Source organism: Ambystoma mexicanum, chromosome 1p (assembly GCF_040938575.1).
Source record: "Ambystoma mexicanum isolate Mex_15411 chromosome 1p, UKY_AmexF1_1, whole genome shotgun sequence".
Taxonomy (NCBI): Eukaryota; Metazoa; Chordata; class Amphibia; order Caudata; family Ambystomatidae; genus Ambystoma; species Ambystoma mexicanum.
In genome coordinates this window covers 678420639-678436461 of record NC_090921.1, presented here as the reverse complement: position 1 = coordinate 678436461, position 15823 = coordinate 678420639, and the positions used below count along the sequence as shown (strand labels likewise).

Sequence of the window (15823 nt, the reverse complement as noted above, 5' to 3'; positions counted from 1 at the left end):
ATAGGGGGTTACATTTACAGAAAATTGAAGAGGGCTCACACATAATAATCAACAGGTGGTTGCCACCAGTAAATGGCACAATATTGAAACTCACAAACCTCGTGGGTAGGCAATCTACTGTGTTGCTCTTACATATTTTTCAAGATAAATCTACAGCCATTCCCTGCTAGATCTCCAAACTATGAGATCTCTGATCAGCCCCAAAAACACAAAGATTGCTTTCTAAAAAGAATTTTGAATTTGCAAGGCTCGACATCGGATCTTGGCACTACACAATGAAGTGACCTGGAAGAGCTTTATAGATACCGGATTCAGGTCTAGGCAAGGGCAGATCTGAAGGACCTGTCACAAATGTCCTCAAGAACACAAACTCTCATTGACAGTGCAAAGGTCATTATGATTTTCAAGGGGTTCCAACTAAGATGTCCCTCTCTCTAGTCTTTCCACCGGCTTCCACCACCATAGCCCAGACTTCTCTAATCCCCAAGATGGTCACTAAAGATCGGTAACCTCGGCTATCTAAAATCTTACTGGCTAAACGCGAGAGCCTGAAGGCAACAACCTTATCCATCTCACTTTCTCTGGGTTATTTTGGGTTTATCCTAGCCTGGGGCTCCCACAAAAATCATCATGGTCTTCAAAACAGGAAAATATTTCCTTCCAACCGCCGGAACTCTCGCTCTTACCCCTCTCACAATCTCTTATTCCTGACCCTGATGCTCTTTCCTTCCCTTCTTTCTGCTCTACCCCTTCTCCTCCCATGCTCTATTCTTTCCCTCTCTCTCGCATCTGTCCCTCATTTGTATTTCTGTCTTACGTGTACTGCTTTCTCCTACACTGTACTACTTTTTTCCTACTCCACCACTTCACTCCACCCCTCCTTCTCCTGCAATCACCCTCCTTTTACTATCCCAGTCACCTTTCTCACTTACCCCCATATTTCTCCCACTTATCCTTACTCACCATACACCCACTTCTCTCACCCAAGTACCAAACTCTCTCTCCAACTGTTACCTCACCTTCATCACTCCCTAGTCTCCTGCATGCTCCGCTCAACCATCCTACACTTGGTATCTTGGCCCATCTCCTCTCCCCTTGACTTCAACCAAATAACCAACACTTTCACTTTCTCCTCATTATTCTGCTCCTTCCTTGCTGCAGTCATCCCCTCTCTCTCCCACTTGGTGGAGCACTCACCTGCCCCCACGGGCCAATTTCTATTTGGCTTTCCCCAGCGGCAGGGTGCTAGGAGGGTTTAGCAAAGCCACTACCTAAGGTAGGACTTAGAAAAGCCAACCAGGGGATACCAAAGTTATTCACAACCCCAGTAAAGCAAAGCCACTTTCTTAAGTAGAGGTGACCAAGCAGCAAGGCTGAACTAAGGAAGAAGAGGGCAGACTTGATAAGGAAAGTCTCCACACAGGCAAGTTATAAAAATAACAATATTTTATTAAAAAAATACACTAAGGCACACTTTAAATATTCTAAGGTAAGCAAAAATACTTATGCACATATATACAACGCTATCCAGCTGTGGTAAAAGTGTTTCCAATATACCACACAAGGGGAGCAGGGGCTGAGGGAATGTCCCCCGGCCCCCTTGACCAGTATGATGGGTCACAGAGTTGTGGGGGTGTCCCCCGCATCCAATACATGGATTGTGGGTGTCACACCACATCCCTTTTTCTGTGATTTAAAAACGGCCATTTTCACAGCAACTATTACATGGAAACTATACAACTCAGTTATGTAACCCACTATGGGGTTACACACTACTTTAGGATCCCAAGCAATTCACACATAAATGTATTCACTAAAGTAGGGAGACCATAAGTTAAGCACACATTATACACAGGGCTCACATTAAAAAAGGCACCCAGCATAATAGACTACTTACTTCAGAAGTCCAGCCCTAGCCTGTACGCCAAGTCTCTGGTAGTCTTTAGGTGTCCCAAAAGGTTACTGAGGGAAGAGGCGAGTAGCCAGGAGAGCCCACTGAGCCTGTGCAGGTAAAGTACTGAAGTTCAGTTAGTTCAGGGTAAAGGCAACCAGGTGAAAGAGGATTTTAGGACTAGTTACAGCAAAAGAGCAGCTGCCTCCCCAGGGGTTCGCAAGGATTCCCCACAGAAGTACTGACCCGGATGCAAAAGTGAGCAGACTGTTACGTTCAATGCAAACCCAATATCGAGGGGACCGGTTAAAACTAGATAAGGGATTTCAGACCCCAGAGCTCCTCAAAAGTTAGAAACACTCCCAGGCGACAGTAGTTGCCGTGCAGGGTTGATGGTTTGCAGGTGCCTCTGGAGACATCAGACTGGAGGAGAGACACACAGATTTAATTCCACGACAAAGGAGGGAGCCACAGAGACTTTCACTGATGCACTTCTTGCATTGACCCGGACGGAGTCATGAGGCACTCCGGAACTCAGCGGTTGAATTTACTGAATGCTCGTCTCCTGCTGGAGGGCAACACAGAGGATTTAAAAAGTCCCAGCAGAGCCTTCAGGAAGCTCTGGAACTCACAAAGAGTTCCAGATATTTGACCAGACAGAAGTCCTTGCATTGATGAACAGCTAGCCCTGGGCCTTGCAGAGAAAATGCAAAGATGCATGCTCCTACAACCGAAAACTGGTGATGTACCTCAAGCAGGACAACTGACTGTTGGTCCCACGAGCCTTAGACACACACACACGGGTCTTGGTCGAGGTTCACAACTACACGCAGCACATCCCATAAGGTTGAGGGCAGGGGTTGGGGAGCAACCATAGGAAAGCATGCAGCCAAAACTAAAGGGAGTGATCTCCCCACACCACAACCTTAAGAAGGGTCCAGTGGCCCCATTACAAAAAGCAAATGCAGGAGGTGAGAAAAAAAAAGAAAAAAAAAAGAAAAACAAAAAGCTCTCACTCACCTTCAAGACAATAAAAAAATCCCAGCGAGTCTAGCAGTAGTATTGGAAGGCCCAAAACAGAGAGGGTAATATTTGGCAAAAGATCATCTCCCCGACCCCGTGGTACACAGGTGGGACAGCATAAAGAGCCTCAACGCCCGCCCCCTTTTCCAGCACAGCTCTGCTGGTGCCCAGTGATGTCTGTTTGTCACCCGTCTGTGTTCCGGGTATGCTGCAGCAAAGCTCCAATGCTGCAAACGAATAGCAACCAGTTTGCTGCTTTATTTTGGTCACCCAGCAGCTTTCCTTCACGTAGGTCAGATCTTTCCCTGTTCACTGCCGGGAATTCTGGTAGTCGGGGTTTAAGATCCTTGAGAAAGTCGTAGACACCCAACTCCACACATTGAAGCCAGCAACCACCTTCAGTCCTACCAATCTGACTTTAGACCCAGATGCAGCACAGACACAGCTACCATTAAGGTGATTGACAATGCCCTTAAAGTCATTGATGGCCATCCTTGCCTCCTGGTTCTCCTTGACCGCTTAGCAGCATTTGACAGAGTAGACCACCAGACAATCACTGACAATCTACATCGTTGCATGAGATCAGCGACATCGCCTTCAGATGGTTCAAAGCGTACCTTGCTAATCACCACCAGATGGTTCAAATGGATTCCTCCAGATCACAAACTCTACCCAACTCTGCGAGGATCCATCCTCTCCCCCGTGATCTTCAACCTTTACATGGAGCCACATGAAACCCTCCTTGCTGCTTACAATATCCACATCCACCAATACGCAGATGACACGGAGCTCTATCTCAAGATATCCTGCAATGAAGACATCCACATGCTCAAAGCCTGCCTCTCATTGATCCAGTCAAGGATGTCCAGTGTTTGCATGATGCTCAACCCCTCCAAGACGGAGTTCCTACTGCTGACCAACATCGAACACCCAGACATCCACACCTGGCTCTCTCTTATACACCTAGAGGGCTTCACACCCCAGCTGGCCAGCTGCGCCAGGTCCCTTGGGTTCGACATCGACAGACACCTCTCCTTCAAACTGCACATAGTAAGGAAGACACAAACGGCTTAGTACCAACTTTCTCTCCTGCTAATAATCAAGCCCTTCATCTTGCGAAAACAACTTCAGATCTGCTGTCCAACCCATGGTCTTCTCCCACCTGGGTGGTGGCAATGCCCTTTTGAAAGGCCTCCAGCAACTACCCTGGCTCCCCTGAGATGTGACCTGCATGCTGCAGCAGGACGCAAAGGACTCTGAAGATTCGACCCCATCACCCCGACCCTCATTAAACTGCACTGACTCCCGCTCTGCAAGCCTGTATCATTTTCAAATCCTGCTGCATCATAGACATGGCTGTCACCCTGAAGTCTCAATACGACCTCACTGAGAATCTCAGCATCTCTGGAGGCCTATGATCCACCAGAAGCAAAGACCTGTGCAGGCATGAACTCTGCCGGTACAGGAAAGAAATAAAAAGAAGACAAGCCTACTCCATCTATGCCCCAAGAATCTCCTCCCCCATCAACATCCAACTTGCCTTCTCGCTTCTACAGTTCAGGAAGGAGATCAAGACCCTCCTCTTCCAGGAATAACTCATCCTCAAAACCTAGGTCTCCCCACCTTACCTAAGACTGGGTGATCGGATCCCACTATTTCCTCCCCTGGTCGCTTGTAGATCCATTGCAGACTATTGCCCTCCCTCACCAGTTAGATCCCTACTCCCTGTTTCTATGCCCCTAACCTTATTCTTCCCTGTATGAATTTAAAGCGATTAATCGCTTCCCAAAGTTAGGTTTGCGCTCAATAAATACCCTAATAACAATAATGCTAAACAACTTGAGGAAAGCAAAAACCAAAAACTTTGCTCTGCTAATACTATGAACCCTCCAAGTATGATTGAGGGGTATCAGATCAGGGTTTCGAAGCCATCAACAACGAAAGAAAACACTAGCTTTAGACTTGGCATGCCACCCAACGGAAGGAAACAAGCCACTTGGTTATATCCAGATCCAAGTATCACATGCTCATTTTCATCCTCCTTCACTACCTTTCTCTGCCCTGAATAGGCTTGAATGTCTGCTTTAGGAATATTTTTGTAAACCTTCCCACTACTTCTTGTAAACCCCCAGCTCTAATGCTGGACGTTTCCATATTTTTTATTGACTTTTAATGCAAGTGAAGAGGTTCAACCTCAGTCTCCTGCTGCGTTCATTTTTGTTTTGGGGCACTGGTTCGCCCTTTTGGATTAGTAGTGCTGGGACACCTCTCCCTTTGTTCTGGCAGATGCATTTTTCTATGGTAGCAATCCCCCACCTTATGCAGAGAGCTATCAAAGGCCCGTAGGCCGCCCTTTCTCCATTGCGTGAAGTGCACAGTGTAGCCCATATGCTCACCAGTGCACGGGATGGGATTGATATTCTCCCCCTCTCCCATCATTTATCTTGATTTCATTATATTGCTCATTCTACTTGCACACCTCCTTTTGTAATCGCATGGCCATCAGCCTCAAGTTGGTGTAACTTCAGCATCAGTCTCCATCCTCCCCATCTTCCTCATCCCCCCGCCCCTTGCACCCGCACCCCTCACATAAGATTCTCCCATGCTTCCAGGATCTCCAACCTCACCTATCCCCTCCCCTACAGCACATCTGCTCCTCTCCCCCACCTTCCGCCATTCTCATTTGGCCTCTGTAATGCACAATCCCTCTGCAACAAGTCTTCTTACATCACTGACTCATCGCCCTTATTTTTCACGTCTTGCTATCACAGAAATCTGGATCTACCCTCATGGCTGCTACATTTGCAGCACTCCATACTGCTCCTCCTACCTTCTCCCAATCGCGCAGATCTGTTGGGAACGGTGGTGGTGTGGGGTTCCTTACCAATAAATTCCCTCAAGACTGTCCCATTATCCCCCTTCTGACATCAAATCTTCCACTTTCGAATATATGCCACTATTCGACCCTTCCCTCCTACTCCTCTCACTGTTCTGTCTCTCCACCGACCATCTGGTTCTCTCAACTCCTACCCTGATCTGACCTTTCTCATTGAGTATGTTCTATAGACATCCCTATTGTCATGCTCAAGGACTTTAACCATCTTAAATCCTCTGCAGCCACCTGCCTTGAACTTAAATCCCTCTGATCTGACCACTCCCTCTGATCCCTCCTCTACCAACATACCCACTACTTTGGGAACTCTCTTCACCTGGCCTCTCTCTCAAATTCACTTTCCTCCTCTGACCTCTCCATTGACCCCCCCACCCTCTGATCACTCTATTGTTCACTTTAACATCTCAGTCCTGCCACCTTCTACTCCTCGCCTCCCCTCTTCAATGAGTAAGAGGAAATTCAGAAGGGAATCTCTTGCTCCTACCTTCATGTGAGGATCTCTCTCTCGTCTCTTTCCCCCATTTATGCCTCTTGTATGGACCGTGCTTTCTACGACTTTCACTATGCATCTATGACTCCATTTGACCAACACTATCCTGCTCACACATTCACATCTCCACGCCCTGTCCTCAGCCTGGGATCACCTTTGAAATTCAGACCCTAAAACAAACATGTGCCATGACCTACTACTCTGGTGCAAAATATGGACAGCTTCCCTACTCCTAGCCAACAAATATTCCCTTGCTACCCTAACCTCTGCATTGGTTTCTGCCAAATCCTCCTACTTCACAGACCTGATCTCCTCCCTTTACAATACCCTCCTCCCCCGCAAACATTAATCTAGTATCCGATCTTTGCTCACACTTCCCAAGCATATATCCATTTCCTCCTCCCTTTCTGCTAATAACTTTGCTCACTACTTTTCCTTCAAAATCTATAAAATGTGTGACTCACAGCTCTCCGCTCTCTCCCTCCCTAACCCTCCTTCTCTATAACACCTCTCCCCTATGTCTTCGACGCTCAACTACTTCTATCATACCTCGCCTATTGAATTAGCACCCATCCTTCGCAGTGCCACCCCATCCTATGTTCCTAGTGAGCCTTTTGCTGCCCAAATGGTCAAAGACTTCATCTCAATCACTTGCCCTATTCTCTCTTACCTCTTTAACACCTCTCTGCTGTTCCCCGCTGGACTCTTCACTGCCTCTTTCGAATCTGCAACTGTCTTACCCCTATTGAAGAAACCCTCTGCTGACCCAAACATCCCAACAAACTATCGCCCCAGTTTCACTCCTGCCACATTATTCAAATGTCCTTTAGTGGGTGGTATTCAGTCACATTGCTTCCACCGAGACTGCACTCATGCATGTCTCCAACTTTCTCTCGCATGCTCACAACTACTACCTAATCTATTATCATCCTTTTGGACTTCTCTGCTGCTTTTAACACTGTCAACCACTCTCCCCCTCCTCCTCTCTCCAGGACTTGGGGCTTCACAAATATGCTCTTGCTGGGATCTCCTCCTACCTGGAAAGTCAATCCTAAAAATGTTCTTGGTACTCGCACATCCTTAAACCCACCTATATTCCTGTCGACGTCACCCAAGGATCAGTTCCTGGACCTCTGTTATTCACCCTCTATCGCTTATCTAATCCTTTGGCTTTCACTATCACTTTTCACTGATGACACTCAAATACGTTTCTCCTTTCCCTCCTTCATTCCAGCACCTCAAAACAGATTACAAACTCATTGCAGTTGCTCCCTTGCCCAAGGATTGCAATCTTGGGGTTCTCTTTGAAAGCGGCCTCCGACTGCAACAATTTAGCACCACAACTGCTTCTGCTGCTCGTATTAACCTTAACCTTTGGGAAAACGTGCCCTTTTCTTACTAATCACTCTACAAAAACTAATCTCCACTCTGGTGCTCATCAAAATGGACTACTTCTCAGGCCTACTACTTGGCTTTCCTCTCTATTCCTTCCTCCCTCTAAAGAAAGTCCTCAACATTGCTACCTGCACTCTCTACATCCTACCCTACTTCTACATACCGACAACATGCTGGTTGGGTCTTCATGCAAAACCGTTCTTTTTCTAGGTTCCTTCACTCTACAATGCTATCAAGGATCTGGTTCCTCTGTGCCTGTCCAATTGTATCTCAGTTTACTCACCATCTCGTTCCCTCCAATCCTCTGCACTCAACCTCACCAGCCCATACCCTCCCCTCTCGCCTCCACTCTGCCTATTCGCCCGCTCCACCTGTCCCTACTGCCCATAACAATCAAAGCCAGCCCAACTGTGGATCTCTTCAAAGTTCGGATTAAACTGCACCTACTTGCTAAGGAGCAAGCCCCCCCCTTGCCCTCTCCCCCATCCTCCCTACCTGACCCCACCACTGCCTCCAGCGGCAATCAATAATGTAATTTTGCATATTTCATTAGTGCGTCTCTTTAGTTTGAAGCACTCATCCCCGATGCCCCCCGCCACCGCCCCCTTAGGTTACCTTTATATGCCACCGTTTTCTGAAATACATATTGCTTCAGTTTTTGTGTGCCTGTTGCATGTCCTCATTTTTTACACCCTCATAAACTGGCTCAGTGCTTTTTCTCCTGGGATTTTTTTGCCCCCCCTGAAAGGGTGGTGGGCCTCCCCTCCCACACCAAGTGGAAAGGGGGGCCTCCCCCTGTAGACCTTCCTGGGGGCAGATTTATGCCCCCGGGCAGGTGTACATGAGGTGGCCCAGCATCCAATTGGAGGGGGGGCACCAGCAATAAGTGCAGGCCCTCCAAAGGATGGGGCTTGCAGGTCAGGGCCTCCCCTGGGGGCAGATGACTGATCATCTGCCCCCAGGGAAGGGGGCAAAATAAAAAAAATAAAAAAAAATTAAAAAAACAAAAAAAAGGGAGTTTTGGGTTGGAGTGGGGGGGCCACTAGCCACCAGGGATTTATTTTATGGAAAGGGGGTAGCCCTCTCCCCCTCACCTCAAGGGGAAATGGGCCACCCCTTTTAGCCCTCCCTGGGGGCAGATATCTGCTCCTAGAAAGGGGCATCTGACCCCAGGGAGGGCTGCATGAGATGCCCGCCCCCTGCATTTGGTGTGGGGGGGTTGGGGGTGAAGAGGGTCACCCCCATTACATTAGAAAATTACCTGGCGGTTTAGGGTGCCCCTCAGCCCGCCCTAAAGTGTAGTGTACCATTTTTAAAAAAAAATTTCCTTTACCAAACCTTGGTGCAGAGGGGCACATTGGTGTGCCAATCTGGCCCCAGGGTGCCAACACCTTACTGCCCCACCCACTGGGGGGCCTGTCCCACAATTTTTGGTGGCCCTCTCCCCCCCACCCCAAATAGAGGGTGGGTGTACCTCACCCAGCTGTTTGTAGAAGGCCCAGGGAGGCCTGCATGAGGTGCCCCTGCCACCCATTTGGGGTGAGGGGGTCCCCAAAAATTGTGGGACAGGCCCCCTAGTGGGTGGGGCAGTAAGGTTCGGGCACCCCGGGGCCAGATTGGCACAATGTGCCCTACTGCGCCAAGGCAAGTTTAGTAAACAACAAAAAAAATAATTCAAAATGGCAGGCTGCCCTTTAGCGGGGGCTGAGGGGCACCCTACACCGCCGGGGAATGTTCTATTGTGAAGGGGGGTGCACCTCTTCCAGCCGCCTTCCGACTGCTCGCTATCTGGGTCCCTCACTACCCAACGTTCATTCACGAAATATACACCCTTTGCATTCCTAAGCCCTCACATGTGCTAGGCCTTTCAATGGGCTTCTTCAGGCTCAATAGCATCAGTGCAGGTAAAATATAGCTTTCTACACATTACATGTAATGGACGGTTTTTACAGCATCACTTCACACATCTTCAAAGTGCCAAAGAGTTGTAGTCAGAAACAGAGGAAAAATGAAGGGTACATTTATTTGTTATTCACTTGTTAGCCGTTTATACAGAAAGCAAATACTGTTTCATAGCACCCACAGGGCAACAGGGAGGGGACATGGGTTGATTGAAAATGTCATTACAACAATAATAAATAATAAATTAAATAAGCCAAAGACGAAAGTGGGGAAGGGAGGACAAACCTACTATGCCTTGTGAGTGTTCAGAATGTGCAAGTGCAGAGGGAAGAGTGGTTTGAGATACGTGCTGTGGTGCTCATGGTGAGCAGCACGTGAAATGCTATGAAGAAAGGGTAAGTGCAACCTCCAAGGGGAGGGTGAGCCAAAGACAGTGCAGAGGAAGGACAGCAGCTGAGATGAGAAGTGGGAGGTCAGGACCAAGATGATGCATAAGGGCCCTGCACTTCAGTCAAGCTACTGTGCGATTAGCAGGGGAATGTGGGCGTGAAGGAAGAGGAGAAGAGGAAGGTCTTGAGGCTTTTCCAAAACTTAAGGAGGTCCTGCTCAAGACGAAGAGGGAGGGGGAGATTATTCCAAAGAAAGGCGCCTGCTGATGAAAGCGAACGACCACCTGCTCTCTGTTTAGGAAACAGCTTCACACGCGAGGAGTTAGTGCCAGAGGAACGCAGGTGTCTTGAGGGGGGAGTATTTGGTCTGAAAGAGTTGAAGATAGAGTGGTCCCCAGCGCCAGACAGCCTTGTGGATGATACAGAGGGATTTGAATTTAATCTGCGCTGCGATCGTGAGCCAGTGGAGACTCTGTAGGGCAGGAGAGCTACAGTCCGTGGGCTTGAGCCCATGGATAAGTCTTGCTGCTCTATTCTGGATTAGCTGGAGCGGTCGCAGAGTGGACAAGGGTAGATTAAGGAGGAGGCTGTTGGAATAGTCAAGAAGAGAGAAGCAGAGCCCGGGTAACATTGAGTCTCTGGGGGAAGTGGAGGAAAGGTAGAATTCCTTTAAAAAGGAGGAGCTGAAAGTGACACTTCTTGACAATATCCTTTGTATGAGAGAGAGAGGAGTAGAAGATGACTCAGACTCCTGGCTTCCAAGGAGGGAGCAAGGGAAGGACCCATGGAGGTGTCATGATGCCTACCTCCAAGGTGCAGGACAAGACCCAGCTACCCCAGAGGCAGACATCATGTCTTCAAGGGAAGTCACAACAGCCTCAAGTAGGGGCTCTTTGGCGCCAGGCTCATATCGGGCCACAGTCCTGGTGCCATAGGCGCCAGGCTCATAAAAGGGGACTTTGTGTTAAAGGTGCTTAGTGTTAACTTACCTGATGCAGACCATGCTGCAACATCCAGGCCTTCTGAGGCCTAAATGGGACTACTTTATCTTTGGAACTACTTAACCACATGGGTGTGGTCAGGGGAGGAATACATACCTGAGAGGAAGGATACATACCTGGAACTACTTTGAAGGCTATTTAAGCCACGCCCAAGCAGCAACTCACGCTTCGCGTTGTTCTGCATCTAGCAGCTGGACGCTTACCGTGTTTGCTCCTGCATTCTGTCTTCTGCCACTCCTGCCAGCATCCTGGAACACCTGCAAAGAGAGAAGAGAAGAGAAAAGGGTAAAGAAGAGTCCTTACCTGCTAAATCCGCATTCCAGAGACATCTCGCCAACGGTCCAGAAAAGGAAGACATCCATTTAAAAGCACATTGCATCGATTGCTGCAGCGCCGCATCTCACTCACCTGTACAAGGTACCACCACGTTCTACGGCGACATCTGGACTCGCAGCCACATCACCGCGCCTAGGGAGAAAAAGACAAGAATAAAGGTGAGAGGGGAAGGAAAACAAGGAAACCTTAATTTCCATTACAAAGCTTACCTGTTGGGTTATTCCAACTTCATTTCGGGTCGGTGCCGCATCCAGGCATTTCCGGACCCCGGCCCCTATGGGGAAAAAAAGACATCAGCGTTAGTGAGCGCATTGATACAAGGACACTGAGAGAACTCTCATCAAGCTCACCAGAGTCTCATTCTTCGGTTCCACAGCTCTTCTCAGAATAGTTTCCGCACCTGAAAAAGAGACAACGAACAATTATTATTGCAGAATCATACTCATTAACAGAATCCTTACGGTACTATACCGGGAAAACAAAACTTGAACCCTCTACAATCAAAATCCCAGTGAAGTAACTGGATACAACGCGCCCCTGCATGAGAAGCAGGATGGAGAGCTCAACCTTTCAAACCCGAAGGTGAGACTTCACGTGGGGGGGGTCGCAGGAGGGTTTCGTAGAGGGGTGAGAAGGGAGCGGGAGGCTTATACTTTCTCCCGCAGATTGTTAATACTCCCTTTTCCCATACAGAAAGATATTCCTGCGAGCCAGACAAGCCAGATTCGAAGGTCCGGTCCAGACCATCTTCCGGGTCCTGCGCTTCACCATAGAAGAAGCAACAACATTCCAAACCAGACCTGCGCCTCCGTGGGAGTCAGGTGAGCGTAACAGGAGGAAGGCAAGAGAGAAGGCAAGAAGTAGGCTGCAGGGGTCCCAATAGGGAGGATCTCAGTTCTGCTGGCATTGAGGCAGAGATCATTATTAGAAGTGCACCAGGCCTGGAAGGCAGAGGTAGGCTGGGATGAAGGAGGGTGCAAGGGCGTATGTAGGAAGTTTGAAGAAGAGTTGTGCGTCACCCGTACAGGACTGGAAGTTAGGGGAGGAGGAAATGAGGCGTGCAAGCAGAGTAAGGTAGATGTTAAAGAGCCAAGGTGAAGGAATGGAGCCCTGGGGACACCGCAGGTGGAGGAGGAAGTAGGGGAGGATAAGGAACCCAGTACAATTTGGAAGAGCAATCGGTCAGGAAGGAGGTAAGCCATTCCAGTGCCCGCTCCAAGATACCAAGGGTGTCATGGAGTCTTTTTATGAGGATGGAGTGGTTCACTGTGTCAAATGCAGAAGACAGATCAAAGAGGTTTAAATCAGCAGGGGAGTTGGAGGCAATGGATGTGAGCAGTTCTTCACCGGTGTTCAGTAGAGCAGTTTCTGTGCCTCTTGATGCTCAGAATCCAGACTGATGGTCGTGATGTCTGTAAACAAGTTCAGTGTGGGAGTTAAGTTGCGGGAGGGCCAACTTCTCAAGCAGTTTCCCCAGGAAGGGGATGATTGAGATGGGATGATCTGCTGATGGTTTTTTGAGGAGGGGCGCACAAGGGAGTGTTTGAGGGAGGCTGGAAAAGAACCAGTGGCAAAGGAGTGATTACAGAGATTGGTGAGAATAGGGGTGAGAGAGGAAAGGTCATCCTTGATGGTTCTGGATGAGCAAGGGGCAACCTGTTTGGGAGATACCTTCATGAAGTTAACTACTCTGGTGACTTGTTCTAGAGACAGGGAAGGAGGGTTGGGTTGGGAGAGTGCTTGACAAGGCTGATAGTGTAGGTCATGGGCTTTGGAAGTGAAGTGAGTGGCAAGTGCATTGCAAAGGGCCTGGGATTGAGTAGGGGCAGAGGATACTGCTGACAGATTGGCAAGTTCACTGCAGATTTTGAAGAGTCCAGCCATGTTGTTGGAAGCGCCAGATTCATGTGCCTGAATGTGGGCTCTTATTTTTTTTGCACGTGTGGAGAGTCTGTAGTGCCTCTGGAGCAGGCGGCAGGCAAGTTAGTCAGAGGGTGAACCTGAAGTTTGCCACTTCCGTTCTGCAGCCCTGCACTCACATTCTTGGTCTGCAAGTTCGGAGTCGTACCAGGTGTCACGCTTGGAGGCAGGTTTCAGGTGGATCCTCATGACTGGGGGAAGGATGTCAAGTGTGTAGGTAATGGACAGATAGAGGTTGCTGAGGGCAGAATCAGCGGTAGAGTCTGTGTTGGGTGGGCAAGTGGGAATTAAGGTGGAAGAGAAGGCAGCAGCTGACACTCGATTTATCAGACGGATGCTCGTGAACGAGGTTGGCAGAGCTTTATGAGGAGTTGTCACAGGGCCCTAGGGACCTAGGTGGGAAGTGAGGAGAGAGTGGTCAGACCAGGAGAGAGGGGTGACCAGGGCAGTAGAGAGAGGGAGGTTGGAGTGGATGATGGCATCTAGCGTGTGTCCAGCAGAATGGGTTGGGCCAGAGGGAAAAAATGGAGGGCTAGGGAGGAGCAGAGGTCAGCGAAGAGGGTGGATGCTGTGCATGGGGAGTCTAAGTGGATGTTGAAGTCACCTAGGAGTAATAGGTTGGAGGTGGTAGAGAGTAGGGAGGAACACAAGTCCACCCACTCAGAGAGGAACAGAGAAGAAGCGCCTGGGTGCTGGTAGATAGTAGCAATGGTCAGGAAGGAGGAAGGAGAGATGACCAATTTGCATACCAGGCTCTGAAAGGACAAATCAGGCTGAGTGGGTAGGATGGAAGAAGGAATCCTCTCAGGGAAGATTAAGGCAACCCCACCGCCAGCACGTTGGGGTTGAGGCTTTGAGGTGAACTTAAAGCCGTCGGGTAAGAGTGAGTCGAAGTAGGCGTGGCCAAGAGCACCGGCAATGCGGACGCTCTTTTAATGGCCTCCGTGGCGGACTCGATGCTCCGCATGATATCACAGCGTTTCGTCGGTTCTCAGGCGTAACAAGATGCCTGGCAAGGTGTAGGAAGGTCCGAAGCACTTGCAGATGCAAAACCGACAACCCACAACTCACGATGCCGCAGTGTGAGCGTGAAGAATCTTGCGGCCCTGCCACTGTAACATTCCAAAATGGCAGGCGGAGAAGGAGCAGCGCACTGAAACATTATCAGTGAGGCCGAGGACGTAGCCCCCTGCCCCAGGCGAATCGAGCTCAGAGACCGAACCCTCAAAGACCTCCCTAGGGCTCCATCAAAGGTCCGGCAGGGGCCTGTGGGACCCGGGGAGTGATTCTAGAGCCTGGCGCATCCTGGCCTATGGGCAAAGTGGGGAGACGCTGCGGGGCGAGGGCAGGGCTATCCTCGGATTCGCCCAGCGCTCTGAGGCTTGGCGGAGCGGCCGAGCCGCGAGGGAGGAGCGGGACATCCCCGGGCACTGCCGCCCGCGGAAACACGGAACGGACCCCGGGGGCTCCCGAGCCCCAACACGGTATCCCGAGGCGTCCCTAAGAAGGATCAGGGACTCACCAGACCTCCTTTCGCGGCATGGATGCTCCTGGATTTCCCTTCCTCTCCGAGGAACAAGTGAACTCCATCAGGCAGCAAGGCTTCCCCCAGCTTCAAAGCTTCAGCGTACATGCTACAGTAAGTGGGGACCTACTGTGTGGGCAGCACACTATCTTCCCAAACTGGGCCCCAAGCTACGTTGGGACCCACCTCAGATCCAGGGGCGCTCTGGCCCACTCACCTATCCGAACCCCCCCCACCCCAGCAACATTCAGAGATCAGCCTGACGCCAACAACACCCACCTTCACTGCAAGGGGGACAAGTCTGCCAGCGGCCCCCCCACGGACCACCCCGCACCACATCCAGCTCCTCATGAACCCTTCTCGAAACAGAGCACCCCGTCATCTCCTGGGGCGCCTCGGCCCACCTCAAAACCATCCTGGAAAAGTTGGCCCTCAAGCACCTAATGGCCGATCTGTGATCGGTAGTGGTTCTGTCACCACTAATACCAGCTATCCCAGGCTGCAGAAATAGCTGCGAGGGCCACCTGAGCTTCGGGGCCTATGTGATCGGGCTGACCTACTGCCTCCCCTGCGAGCTGGACATAATCCAAGTAGAGTTGGGCTGCTCTCCGCTACTACACCTCCCCTGCTCAGGGGAACTCAGCACCCCCCCTCGCCTCCGAGTCTCACTCCGCGATGTCCAGACAGTCCAGAATCACCAAAAATCCAGATATAGCGGCAATGCTAATCTCATCGGATAAACAAATGGACCAACTGAAACTCACGCCCCCAAAACCTGGAGGGGACAGAGGAGCCTTAGCGACTAAAGAAGAGATACAAGCATTCATGTTCGACATCAAAACTGAATTTAGGTCCTGTATGACGGAACTCAGAGCGAAAATTGAGCAAACAGACCAAAGGCTTACATAAGAGGAACACAAGATAGGGGAGGTAGAAGATCGCTCCCTAGAACACTCCACAACCCTGGGGGAGGTCCAACTCTCAATCAGGGCGCTCCAAGACAAGTGCGAGATTCTTGAATATAAACAAGAGGACCTTGAAAACAGGGCGCGTCGTAA

General features: G+C 49.9%; 1 protein-coding gene across 1 annotated transcript in view; it reads right to left on the bottom strand.

Moving 5' to 3' along the window:
* The window catches only part of PRUNE1 (prune exopolyphosphatase 1), a 286990-nt gene that overhangs the window by 88659 nt on the left and 182508 nt on the right, over positions 1–15823 (bottom strand). The gene's annotated exons all lie outside the window — the stretch shown is intronic.